Genomic DNA, 12,500 nt, shown 5'->3' with positions numbered 1-12,500 from the left:
GGTCTTTGAACTTGTGCAGAGCTCCTCTGCTGGATAGATAAGAGAATTGGGGTACTCGGTTTCGCCCATTCTCTTAAGAGTTGAGAAGGCAAAGGTTACTTGACTTCGCCCGCCTCCTCGAGGTTGTACTTCATGCATCGAGCTGGTTACTGGTATTCGCCTGCTCTTTGCTCACACTTCTGAAGCACTTGAAGTGTTTGCACTCCTTGCGTTGAGTTAGCTACTGTGATTCACCTTCTCAATGCCATTGAACTTCTGGAATGCAGGAAGTTGTCACCCCAACTTGGAGTAATTCTCTGATAGATGAGGTCGCCTCTGGGATTGTACCGTCTTCTCCATCAACCCTGCCGCCTACTCCACTGAGTAGCAAAGGTACAGCACCGTGTACTGCCTGCTTCGTTCCTTGGTCATGCACTCTTGCATGACCCGAAGTCCTTCACTTACGGCTATCTTGATGAGAAACTTGTTGACACCGGTCTTACGAAGTTTCTTGGCCTCTGCCCTTCAGCCTTGTCTCGGTACTTGGAGATTGCCTCTGCATGCTCCACCTCCTCGGCCCCTTTCACGACCAAACGCTCTCCCTCCGTGAGAGCAAGGGATCAATGACTTTGACGGAAGTCCCGCCTCTGCGGTACCATGGCGCTGCCATGCCCATGGCCCTACTATCCGTCACCTCGCATCTGCATCCCTTTTCTTCACGATCAGTAGAGATGTCTCCGTGGCACTCCTCTGAGTCCACCTCCATTCTAACTGATTGCTTGACTTTGGGTAGCTAAGTCCCTCTGGACTCATCGTCGCTTCCTCGCCCCTTTCGACCCCCTGCTTCAACACCTCTGTGTTCTCCAAGCAGTCTGTTTGGTCGATGGAAAGACAGACTGCAACTCCCATGCATGGCCTCTGCCATCGCATTGTAGGGTTTGCACCGATTCTGTTCTCCACAGCTTCCTTGGTAGCAACGTTCGCTTACTCGGCCTTGTCCTCTGACTTGCCGGGCTCCCTTAAGCGAATATGAGCTCTGGAGCAGTCCAACTCTCCAGCTGCTTCGATCATACCTCTGCATGATCAAGTCCCTCCCATGGGACTCCCTGGTACTTGCATACGAACTTTTCCCTTGGTGGAACCCAGCCCCCATATGCTGATGACCAAGGTTTTCATCCGATGCAAAATTCGGTGCACGCCCGGAAGACCCGCCTCTGCGGTACCATGGCCTTCACTCCTTGAATCCATAGCCCTTCTTGCCGTCGTGTTATTCACCAAAGCGGAGCTCCCAGTAGCTCCCGATCATACCTCCATATGATCACATCCCTCACGGGACACACTGTCGTGTGTATCGCATTGCCACGAACTGTTCCACCACGATCCGCTGCACCATGTCGCCTCCTGGTGACATCTCCATTGCATTCTGATCCTTGGGGAATAAACTCGAATTGTGAACCCTCCATGTGTGGCCTCTGCCAATACATCGCAGGGTCTCATCCACCTTCGATTTTGTTCGCTCCTTTGGCAATCGACCTTCATCCACCCACTCTTGGGCCACACCTAGATGAAGCACCGCTCTAGGACAGTCCGTCGCCTAGTAGCTCCCAAAGTCCACCGACTTCACTGTAATTTGTGCACCATTGTCTGGATCCTGGGCCTCTGCCCCTACCAGCACAATCTCCGCTGCGCACCGCTTCCTTCATAGCAACTCGAATGGCAACACTGTGGCATATTCTTCAAGAGTACCCGCCTCTGCGTCCTCTTGCCCCGTGCTAAGGCCTTCTGAACCCAACTTCGCCTCCGCAAATTGAGTCGCCTTAGTTCCTCCATCAAATGCTTCTCCGAGATAAGGTGCATGTGCCCCGAAGCTCCCTTCGTCTTTGGCACCATGCAAGATGAGTCCACTCCGTCAGAATGAAGGACCCATGGAACAACATGATCCTGCTCTTGCCTCTGCAAGAGTTCCATGTCCTTGACCTCTGTCTAAGGAAAGCACTGTGCCTCTGCTCCATGTTCCAACTTCTCTGCTGGCTCCCTTCATGCGGCTTTGGTACTTCGCCAAGTTACACCCAAGTTGCTCCGCTCCTCGTTTCTGCATTGAGTCGATGGTGGCCCTCGCGCCCACCATTCCACGGGTCAGCCCTCCCTTGAGTCCGATCTCCACATCGACTCCAAGTGTGCCTTCATTTAAGTTGCTTCAGGTCGCTCCCCCACTTGATCTCGCAATGCATCCACCAATGCATTCTCTCGAGCGAGATCATGCGACGACTCCTCGCCGCTTGCTCAGTCCATCGAGCTTCGTGGAGTTGTTGTTTGTGAGGTACTCCTCCTCAACATGTGAAGTCCGTCTCACATGATTCTCCCTCTGGAGTGCCGAGACTTATCCCTCCTGGATAACTATCCCGTTGGAGCAACATCTCTCTTCGTTTCGGAGACCCCCATCCCCTTGGACTACTCCGATCTGCTGAACAAACTGTGCATTGTTCTGCCTCCTGCAAACACACTTGCTAGATTGCGACTCCCCGTCAATACAGCCCCCACTGCACCCCTCAAGGTCTAGCAACATGCTGAACTCATTGCACACTTCAGCCTCCTCCGGACGTATCCTTCGCATGCCGAAGAGAAAGTTTCAATGCTCCATGGCGCCGAGTCTCGGCCGCCTTGGGATGGCCACGGACATTCCATCGTCCGCATACAAGCCCCTTGCATGAGTACCAAATTCTTCGAGTTAGCAATTCCCCTCACCTCTGTGAGCTTTGCATAACTCTTTTGGTCGTTGAGCAACTCATTCCACCTTGGATGGTCTCATTCTTGCCAAGCGCCTCGCTTGCCTAGAGCACCATCAAGTATAGTTGTCAACGTTGAGCCGTAGCTCAAACTCAGCCATCCCAACCTTTGTGCGCTCCAAATTCTTCCAAGCTTGCCTGTTCTCGTGGTGCCTCTTGCGCGAAGGGTTGGCCATTCCTCTGAATGCCAATCTCGGATGCCCGCTCCTCTGAGCGACTCCTTTCCCTACATCTCCATGCCCGTTTTCCCTCAAACGGTCGCGCGTGTGCTGACTGCCCTCAACGCAGCCCCGCTAGGTCCTCCACGTTTGCATGTCAAGTGTTTCTATGAGTGCTTGTCCCGCTCTGATACCATATGACACGGACTTAGCTGGTTTTGCCTAAGTCGTGCAGCACCCTTGCGTGTCCGTCCGCAAAGGTCAGCCTCCCCGAAGCCTCCCATTGTCCCTTAGGACCATCAAAAGAGAGAACGGGTTAGAGAGAACGCCTCAAACGGGATCCACAAGCAAACATGTCCGAAAAACACTTCATAGACAATGCAAATTACAAACAGACTTTACAAGCTCTGAACAGTGGCACAACAAAGGGTAAAATGGTCCATTACAGACCGAAAAGCTCTCGCACGTGTCCACATGACACAACCTTTATTTACAAGCCTAAAGAGGCCACCACCCAACTAAAATGGGACTTATAAGCCTTCGGCCGCCCCTTTACATTCTATACAGGGCATGAACATGCCAAAAGACACGGACACACATAAGCATTACATCCAACATCTTGTTGAGAAGTTTGTCCGTGACACCGCGGTGGTATAGCCACGGGTGGCCATCGGGAAGTGAAATTCCGCACGGACGACGGGCCGAATCCTTTGCAGACGACTTAAATACGCGATGGGGCATTGTAAGTGGTAGAGTGGCCTTGCTGCCACGATCCACTGAGATCCAGCCCTGCGTCGCACGGATTCGTCCCCCCCTCCCCCCCAAATTCACTGCCCTCCACGCTGACGAGGTTGAAAGCGACAGTCGAACGCTCGAAATATCCGACGGGATGCATTCAACTTCGGAGTGCCTTTGATTCGATGAGATGTCCAAGTGCAGCAGCGCTCAGCAATGCACGAGCCGCTGCACGTGGCGACCGAGTGCCTGCCTTTGATTCGATGTGGCGCAAGCAATCACGGAGCTGTCACTGCACAGGTCGATGCATTGTTACCACTTCGTTGCTGCTGTGCAGGCGCAAGCACCAACCAACGTGCTGCGGTGCCAGTGGCACGTCTGCAGCACGGGCAGCATCCCCACCGTCATATCATACCGTTGTTGCCTGAACTCACCGTCATATCAGGGGAGCAGCAGCTGCAAGCAACCAATACACCTTGGCCTCGATGCCCTCGCTTGCTTCTTCACCAGCCTCGCAGCTCACCTCACCTCACCTCACCTCACCTCACCTGTATACAGTTGGGTTTGGGTTCAGACAATACAATGACCCCAACCAAGGCTGCTCTTGACCCGTCTGCATACTTCGTTCGACGACAGACCGTCGTGTTTTGGCCTGTTTCGCCCTTTTCGCGTGCTTGATGGGGCCTTCAGATAACAACACAGGGCGAGATGGGGCATTCAGATAACAACACAGGGCAGGTGCTGCCCTGCCCCCACACTTCGCTCGCTGGCTCTCCGCCGCTCGACCAAAGATGGCCAAGTTTTGCCCCGTTTTTGCCCCTTTTGCCCCGTTTTTGCCTCCTTTTGGGCTGTTCTTTGCTAGATTGGGCTTTCGTATAGCATGGACGGTGCTGCTTCTCGCTTCGCTCGCTGTTCGCCGCTCGCCGCTCGCTCGCGCAGCCAAAAATGGCCAGTTTTGGCCCGTTTTTGGGCTGTTTTGGCCTGTTTTTGGTCTGTTCTGGCGTGGCGCGGTGACCGTCGTGAGCGGAGCAAAACGTCAGCCATCTCAGCACCTTGGAACCCCCCGGGTGGCACAGGGCTGGATGGGGCTTTCGTATAGCAGGGACGGTGCTGCCTCACGCTTCGCTCGCTGTTCGCCGCTCGCCGCTCGCTCGCGCAACCTAAAATGGCCAGTTTTGGCCCGTTTTTGGGCTGTTTTGGCCTGTTTTTGGTCCGTTCTTGCGTGGCACGGCGACCGTCGTGAGCGGAGCAAAACGTCAGCCATCTCAGCACCCTGGAACCCCCCGGGTGGCACAGGGCTGGATGGGGCTTTCGTATAGCAGGGACGGTGCTGCCTCTCGCTTCGCTCGCTGTTCGCCGCTCACCGCTCGCTCGCTCAGCCAAAAATGGCCAGTTTTGGCCCGTTTTTGGGCTGTTTTGGCCTGTTTTTGGTCCGTTCTTGCATGGCGCGGTGACCGTCGTGAGCGGAGCAAAACGTCAGCCATCTCAGCACCCTGGAACCCCCCGGGTGGCACAGGGCTGGATGGGGCTTTCGTATAGCAGGGACGGTGCTGCCTCACGCTTCGCTCGCTGTTCGCCGCTCGCCGCTCGCTCGCGCAGCCAAAAATGACCAGTTTTGGCCCGTTTTTGGGCTGTTTTGGCCTGTTTATGGTCCGTTCTTGCGTGGTGCGGTGACCGTCGTGAGCGGAGCAAAACGTCAGCCATCTCAGCACCCTGGAACCCCCCGGGTGGCACAGGGCTGGATGGGGCTTTCGTATATAGCAGGGACGGTGCTGCCTCTCGCTTCGCTCGCTGTCCGCCGCTCGCCGCTCGCTCGCGCAGCCAAAAATGGCCAGTTTTGGCCCGTTTTTGGGCCGTTTTGGCCAGTTTTTGGCCTGTTCTTGCATTGCGCGGTGACCGTCGAGAGCGGAGCAAAACGTCAGCCATCTCAGCACCCTGGAACCCCCCGGGTGGCACAGGGCTGGATGGGGCTTTCGTATAGCAGGGACGGTGCTGCCTCTCGCTTCGCTCGCTGTCCGCCGCTCGCCGCTCGCTCGTGCAGCCAAAAATGGCCAGTTTTGGCCCGTTTTTGGGCCGTTTTGGCCAGTTTTTGGCCTGTTCTTGCATTGCGCGGTGACCGTCGAGAGCGGAGCAAAACGTCAGCCATCTCAGCACCCTGGAACCCCCCGGGTGGCACAGGGCTGGATGGGGCTTTCGTATAGCAGGGACGGTGCTGCCTCTCGCTTCGCTCGCTGTCCGCCGCTCGCCGCTCGCTCGTGCAGCCAAAAATGGCCAGTTTTGGCCCGTTTTTGGGCCGTTTTGGCCAGTTTTTGGCCTGTTCTTGCATTGCGCGGTGACCGTCGAGAGCGGAGCAAAACGTCAGCCATCTCAGCACCCTGGAACCCCCCGGGTGGCACAGGGCTGGATGGGGCTTTCGTATAGCAGGGACGGTGCTGCCTCTCGCTTCGCTCGCTGTCCGCCGCTCGCCGCTCGCTCGTGCAGCCAAAAATGGCCAGTTTTGGCCCGTTTTTGGGCCGTTTTGGCCAGTTTTTGGCCTGTTCTTGCATTGCGCGGTGACCGTCGAGAGCGGAGCAAAACGTCAGCCATCTCAGCACCCTGGAACCCCCCGGGTGGCACAGGGCTGGATGGGGCTTTCGTATAGCAGGGACGGTGCTGCCTCTCGCTTCGCTCGCTGTCCGCCGCTCGCCGCTCGCTCGTGCAGCCAAAAATGGCCAGTTTTGGCCCGTTTTTGGGCCGTTTTGGCCAGTTTTTGGCCTGTTCTTGCATTGCGCGGTGACCGTCGAGAGCGGAGCAAAACGTCAGCCATCTCAGCACCCTGGAACCCCCCGGGTGGCACAGGGCTGGATGGGGCTTTCGTATAGCAGGGACGGTGCTGCCTCTCGCTTCGCTCGCTGTCCGCCGCTCGCCGCTCGCTCGCGCAGCCAAAAATGGCCAGTTTTGGCCCGTTTTTGGGCCGTTTTGGCCAGTTTTTGGCCTGTTCTTGCATTGCGCGGTGACCGTCGAGAGCGGAGCAAAACGTCAGCCATCTCAGCACCCTGGAACCCCCCGGGTGGCACAGGGCTGGATGGGGCTTTCGTATAGCAGGGACGGTGCTGCCTCTCGCTTCGCTCGCTGTCCGCCGCTCGCCGCTCGCGCAGCCAAAAATGGCCAGTTTTGGCCCGTTTTTGGGCCGTTTTGGCCAGTTTTTGGCCTGTTCTTGCATTGCGCGGTGACCGTCGAGAGCGGAGCAAAACGTCAGCCATCTCAGCACCCTGGAACCCCCCGGGTGGCACAGGGCTGGATGGGGCTTTCGTATAGCAGGGACGGTGCTGCCTCTCGCTTCGCTCGCTGTTCGCCGCTCGCCGCTCGCTCGCGCAGCCAAAAATGGCCAGTTTTGGCCCGTTTTTGGGCTGTTTTGGCCAGTTTTTGGCCTGTTCTTGCGTGGTGCGGTGACCGTCGTGAGCGGAGCAAAACGTCAGCCATCTCAGCACCCTGGAACCCCCCGGGTGGCACAGGGCTGGATGGGGCTTTCGTATAGCAGGGACGGTGCTGCCTCTCGCTTCGCTCGCTGTTCGCCGCTCGCCGCTCGCTCGCGCAGCCAAAAATGGCCAGTTTTGGCCCGTTTTTGGGCTGTTTTGGCCTGTTTTTGGGCTGTTCTTGTGTGGCGCGGTGACCGTCGTGAGCGGAGCAAAATGTCAGCCATCTCAGCACCCTGGAACCCCCCGGGTGGCACAGGGCTGGATGGGGCTTTCGTATAGCAGGGACGGTGCTGCCTCGCGCTTCGCTCGCTGTTCGCCGCTCTCCGCTCGCTCGCGCAGCAAAAAATGGCCAGTTTTGGCCCGTTTTTGGGCTGTTTTGGCCAGTTTTTGGCCTGTTCTTGCGTGCCGCGGCGACCGTCGTGAGCGGAGCAAAACGTCAGCCATCTCAGCACCCTGGAACCCCCCGGGTTGTCACGACCTTAGCTGGAATTGCCTAAGGCGTGCGGCACCCTTGCGGCCAAAGACGCGAACTTAGCTTGCGTTGCCTAAGTCGCGAGTCACCCGTGCGGCAAAGACGCGAACTTAGCTTTGCCTTGCCTAAGTCGCGCTTCGCCCTTGCGATCTTGCTCCGCAAGGATCAGCCCACTTTGTAACCTCTCGCAGGTCCCGAAGGACCTGTAAAAGAGAAAGAGAGTTAGATCGAAAGAACGAGCAACGGACACGTCCCGAAGTCTCGCGAAAAGGAAAGCTTTACAAGCAATTCGTCGAACACCTTGTGTGCACAAGAGAAAAGAGGGAGAGGGGGAAAAACAAGGCTTTCAAGGATGAACGAACAGCTGCAAGCCCACAAACAGCCGCTCACCTGGTCCCGGACGCAACACCAAGTTCCCGTAAAGGTCACGTACGAACTTGCGAAAGAGTGTTCAACGCCCGGTATATAACCGAAGCCCCATCCAGCCATGTGCCACCCGGGGGGTTCCTGGGTGCTGAGATGGCTGACGTTTTGGTGAGCGGAGGCAGCACTCCGCTCACCTCCCGCGGCACGCGAAAACGAAGCCGTTTTGGGCTGTTTTGGGGCTGTTTTGCTCGGTTCGGTGAGCGGTCGCTTTGCAACGCTGCAGCTTGTTCGAACTTACATATTTACAAGCAAAATGACCCAAAACCATGAGAAAACATGCTGTTGGGCAGCTGTACATGCGGGTGTGAGCGACGAACGGTTCGTTGAACGGAGTTGTTGCGGGTGCGCGACGACCGTTCGTGACATTCTCCCCCACTTAAACTGTCGACGCCCTCGTCGACGCTTGTTGGTAGGTGTTGATGACTTCTTCTTCATGTCGCAGGGCGTCTTCAGGCTCCCAACTGGCTTCAGTTCGGGGAAGCTTTCGCCACTTCACCAAGTACTCTGTCTGTTCCGCTCCGTTGGGTAGCTTTATCTTGCGATCCGCCAGAATGGTTTCCACTCGCTTCTCGTAGGAGGCTGTGATGGGAGGTAGCCGAGTTGGAACACTTCGAGAAGCGTCTTGCGGATCTGAATGGTAGGCCTTCAGGTTGCTGGCGTGAAGAACGTTGTGAATTTTGAACCACGCCGGCAGCTGCAACTTGTAAGAAACATTGCCTACCCTGCTGATAATTGGGAAGGGCCCTTCATACTTACGCACCAATCCTTTGTGGACTCTTTTCCTGAAGAATTGGAGTGATGCTGGTTGGAGCTTTACCAACACCAAATCGCCAACTTTGAACTCCTGTGGTCGCCTTCCCAAATCTGCCCACTTCTTCATCCGTTTTGCCGCCTTCTCCAAGTAAGCCCGCGCAATATCGGCATTTCGATGCCACTCCTTTGCGAAATGGTAGGCTGATGGACTACTCCCAGTATACCCAATAGCCATAGTGTGCGGAGTCGACGGTTGTTGTCCTGTGATAATTTCGAAGGGGCTCTTGTTGGATGCAGAGCTCCGCTGCAAGTTGTAGGAGAATTGGGCGATGTCCAACAGCTTCACCCAATCTCGTTGATTGGCACTCACGTAGTGCCGGAGATACTGCTCTAAGAGCGAATTTATTCTTTCAGTCTGACCATCCGTCTGGGGGTGGAGGCTTGTAGAGAAGTATAACTTTGATCCCAACAATTTGAATAGCTCGGTCCAGAACCGTCCCAGAAACCGAGCGTCTCGATCACTAATGATATTGTGTGGGACTCCCCAATACTTCACTACACCCTTCATCATCAGTCTGGCCGCCTCTTCAGCTGAGCAGTGTAGGGGAGCAGCAATGAAAGTTGCATACTTTGAAAACCGATCGACCACTACAAGTATCGATCCAAGTCCCCCTACAGGTGGCAAGCTTGATATGAAGTCTAAGGAAATGCTCTCCCAAGGCCTTTCTGGTACGGGCAACGGCTCCAAAAGTCCCACCGGCTTCCGCTGCTCCACCTTGTCTTGTTGGCAAGTAAGGCATGTTCGAACATACTCCTCCACATCAATCCCCATTTTTGGCCAGTAGAAGGCTCTCTCCACGAGAGCCAACGTTCTGTGAATGCCGGGGTGTCCAGCCCAGAGGGAATCGTGACACTCTTTCAAGAGTTCACGCCTTAGATTGTCCACTCGGGGAACATAAACCCTATTCCCTTTTGTGTAAACAAGTCCCTCCTGGACCCAAAATCGTCGTGCCTTGCCTTCTTTGATGAGCTGCATCAGGATAACTGCCTGGGGATCACTATACAGTCCATCTCTGATTCGGGAAAGGAAGGTTGAGTGTAACTGACTTGCTTGGCCTCTGCCCTCCAGTTGTGCAGCATTCACGCACTCCACCTTCCGACTCAGCGCATCGGCCACGACATTCGCCTTCCCGGGCTTATATTCCATTGCCATATCAAATTCAGCCAGGAAGTCCTGCCACCGTGCTTGCTTTGGGGAGAGCTTCTTCTGAGTTTGGAAATAACTCAGGGCGATGTTGTCTGTCCTCAGCACAAATCGCGACCCGAGGAGGTAGTGTCGCCAAACTCGTAGGCAGTGGATCACCGCTGTCATCTCCTTCTCATGCACTGGATACCGCCTCTCGGTCTCGTTGAGTTTGCGGCTCTCGTAGGCCACCGGATGACCTTCTTGCATGAGTACTCCACCAATAGCAAAGTCCGAAGCATCTGTATGGACTTCAAAGGGCTCTCCATAGTTTGGCAATTTGAGCACTGGTTCTTCCAAAACAGCAGCCTTTAGATCTTGGAATGCTATCTCACATCTGTCAGACCACTTCCAAGGCTGTTCCTTCTTCAGCAACTCCGTCAGTGGAGTTGCCCGCTTCGAATATCCCGCGATGAAGCGTCGGTAGTAGTTGACGAAACCAAGGAAGGATCTCAACTCTGGCACCTTCTTTGGAGTTCGCCATTCCGCAACTGCTTGCACCTTCGACTTGTCCATCCGGATGGAGCCATCACCGATTCGGTGCCCCAAGAACAGGATCTCAGTTTGAGCAAAGTAGCATTTCTCCCTTTTTACGAACAAAGTGTTCTCCCTGAGAACCTTGAAAATCGTCCGAAGGTGCTTGACGTGCTCCTCGAGCGTTTGGCTGTAAACGACGATGTCGTCCAAGTAGACGACCACGAACTTATCCAAATACTCCTTGAATAGCTGGTTCATGAGAGTACAGAATGTTGCCGGAGCGTTGGTTAAGCCGAAAGGCATCACCAAGAACTCAAACGCTCCATATCTGGTCACACATGTAGTCTTTGCTTCGTCGCCTTCAGCAATGCGCACCTGCCAATACCCCGACCGAAGGTCGAGTTTTGAGAAATACTTTGCCTTGCCCAATTGGTCGAACAAGTCCGCGATGAGCGGGATGGGATACTTGTTCTTCACTGTTACTTTGTTGAGGGCTCGGTAGTCGACGCATAATCGGAGACTCCCATCTTGTTTCTTCTGAAAGAGAACTGGAGCTCCGAAAGGTGCTTTTGAGCTGCGGATGAGACCACCGCTTAGCAGTTCACCTAACTGCTTTCTGAGTTCTGCCAACTCTGGCGGGGGCATGCGATAGGGTGGTCTCGCTGGAGGCTTCACTCCTGGCTCCAGCTCAATACTGTGATCCACGCCTCTGCGTGGCGGAAGAGTCTTCGGCAACTCAGGTGGCATAACGTCTTTGAACTCCTTCAGGACGTTGGCCACCACAGCAGGTTCTTGAATGGCTTCTTCATTGAGTGGCTCTAGCTTCATAGCAGCCACGAATGTTAGTTCGCCCTTTCGCACCCCTTTCTTCAATTGTAATGCCGAAATATGTTGGGGCTCCTTGGTTCCTCTCCGAGAGACGGGCACCACACAGGGGTCATCGCCTCCCATCATACATAGGGAATTCAAGAATGGCATCGGCACCAACTTCGCCGCGTGCATAAACTCCATTCCAAGAATCACTTGGAAGTCGTCTAGTGGCACGGCCATCATGTTGGTGGTTCCGCTCCAAGTCCCGATTCTGATGGGAACTCCCTTTGCCAATCCGGAGATTCGCCTGGCCTCCGAGTTCACTGCTTTCATTCGGCTTGGGCTCTTCTCCAATGTCAACCCAAGTCGCTGTGCTTCACGATCGGCTATGAAGTTGTGGGTAGCGCCCGTGTCCACCATTGCACGGGTCGTTTGGCCATTCAGCTTGATGTCCACATACATCAGTTCACTACTTCCTGCTCTTTGTGCCTTCGTCTTCGTGTTCTCCCCCACTTGACCCCGCATAGCGTTCAACAAACGCATTGCTCCCATTCGGGGTCCTTGCGACTCTTCATCGTCGCTGCTGGATTCAGAACTGCTTGAGCTAAGGGCAACAGTTTTGCCCTTGTCCGATCGGGGAGGGTGGATGGAAGCTGTCAAAGCGTTGAGTGCCTGCTTCTGTGGGCACTCCCTTACCATGTGCGGTCCTCCGCACAAGAAGCATCCTCCAGGTTTTGAGGCCTTGCCTTTTGGATTCGGCCCTTTGTGGGAGCTCTTCTTCTTCTGTTCGCCCCCGAGCTCCTTCCCTCGAGAATGTTTTTGAGGGCGATTGCTTGAAGATTGTTTCCTTCTCGCTGGGTCTTCGGAGGAAACGAAGTCGGTGAGCCTTTCTGCAGCTGCAATTGCCCCGACCACGTCGGTAACATTCCTTCGATTCAGCTCTTGCTGAGCCCATGGTTTCAAACCATCAAGGAAACTGAACAACTTGTCCTTCTCGGACATGTCCTGTATGTCCAGCATCAGTGCAGAAAACTGCTTTACATAGTCTCGGATGGTGGTACTTTGGCGGAGTTGTCTCAACTTCCTTCTTGCGACGAACTCTGTGTTCTCCGGTAGGAACTGAGTTCTCAACTCCCGCTTCAAGTCTTCCCATGTGTCGACTCGACACCGACCTTGTTGGATCTCCTCCCAACGAGTTCGCCA

Source organism: Musa acuminata, unplaced genomic scaffold (assembly GCF_036884655.1).
Source record: "Musa acuminata AAA Group cultivar baxijiao unplaced genomic scaffold, Cavendish_Baxijiao_AAA HiC_scaffold_327, whole genome shotgun sequence".
NCBI classification, from domain to species: Eukaryota; Viridiplantae; Streptophyta; class Magnoliopsida; order Zingiberales; family Musaceae; genus Musa; species Musa acuminata.
This window is presented reverse-complemented; position numbering follows the sequence as displayed.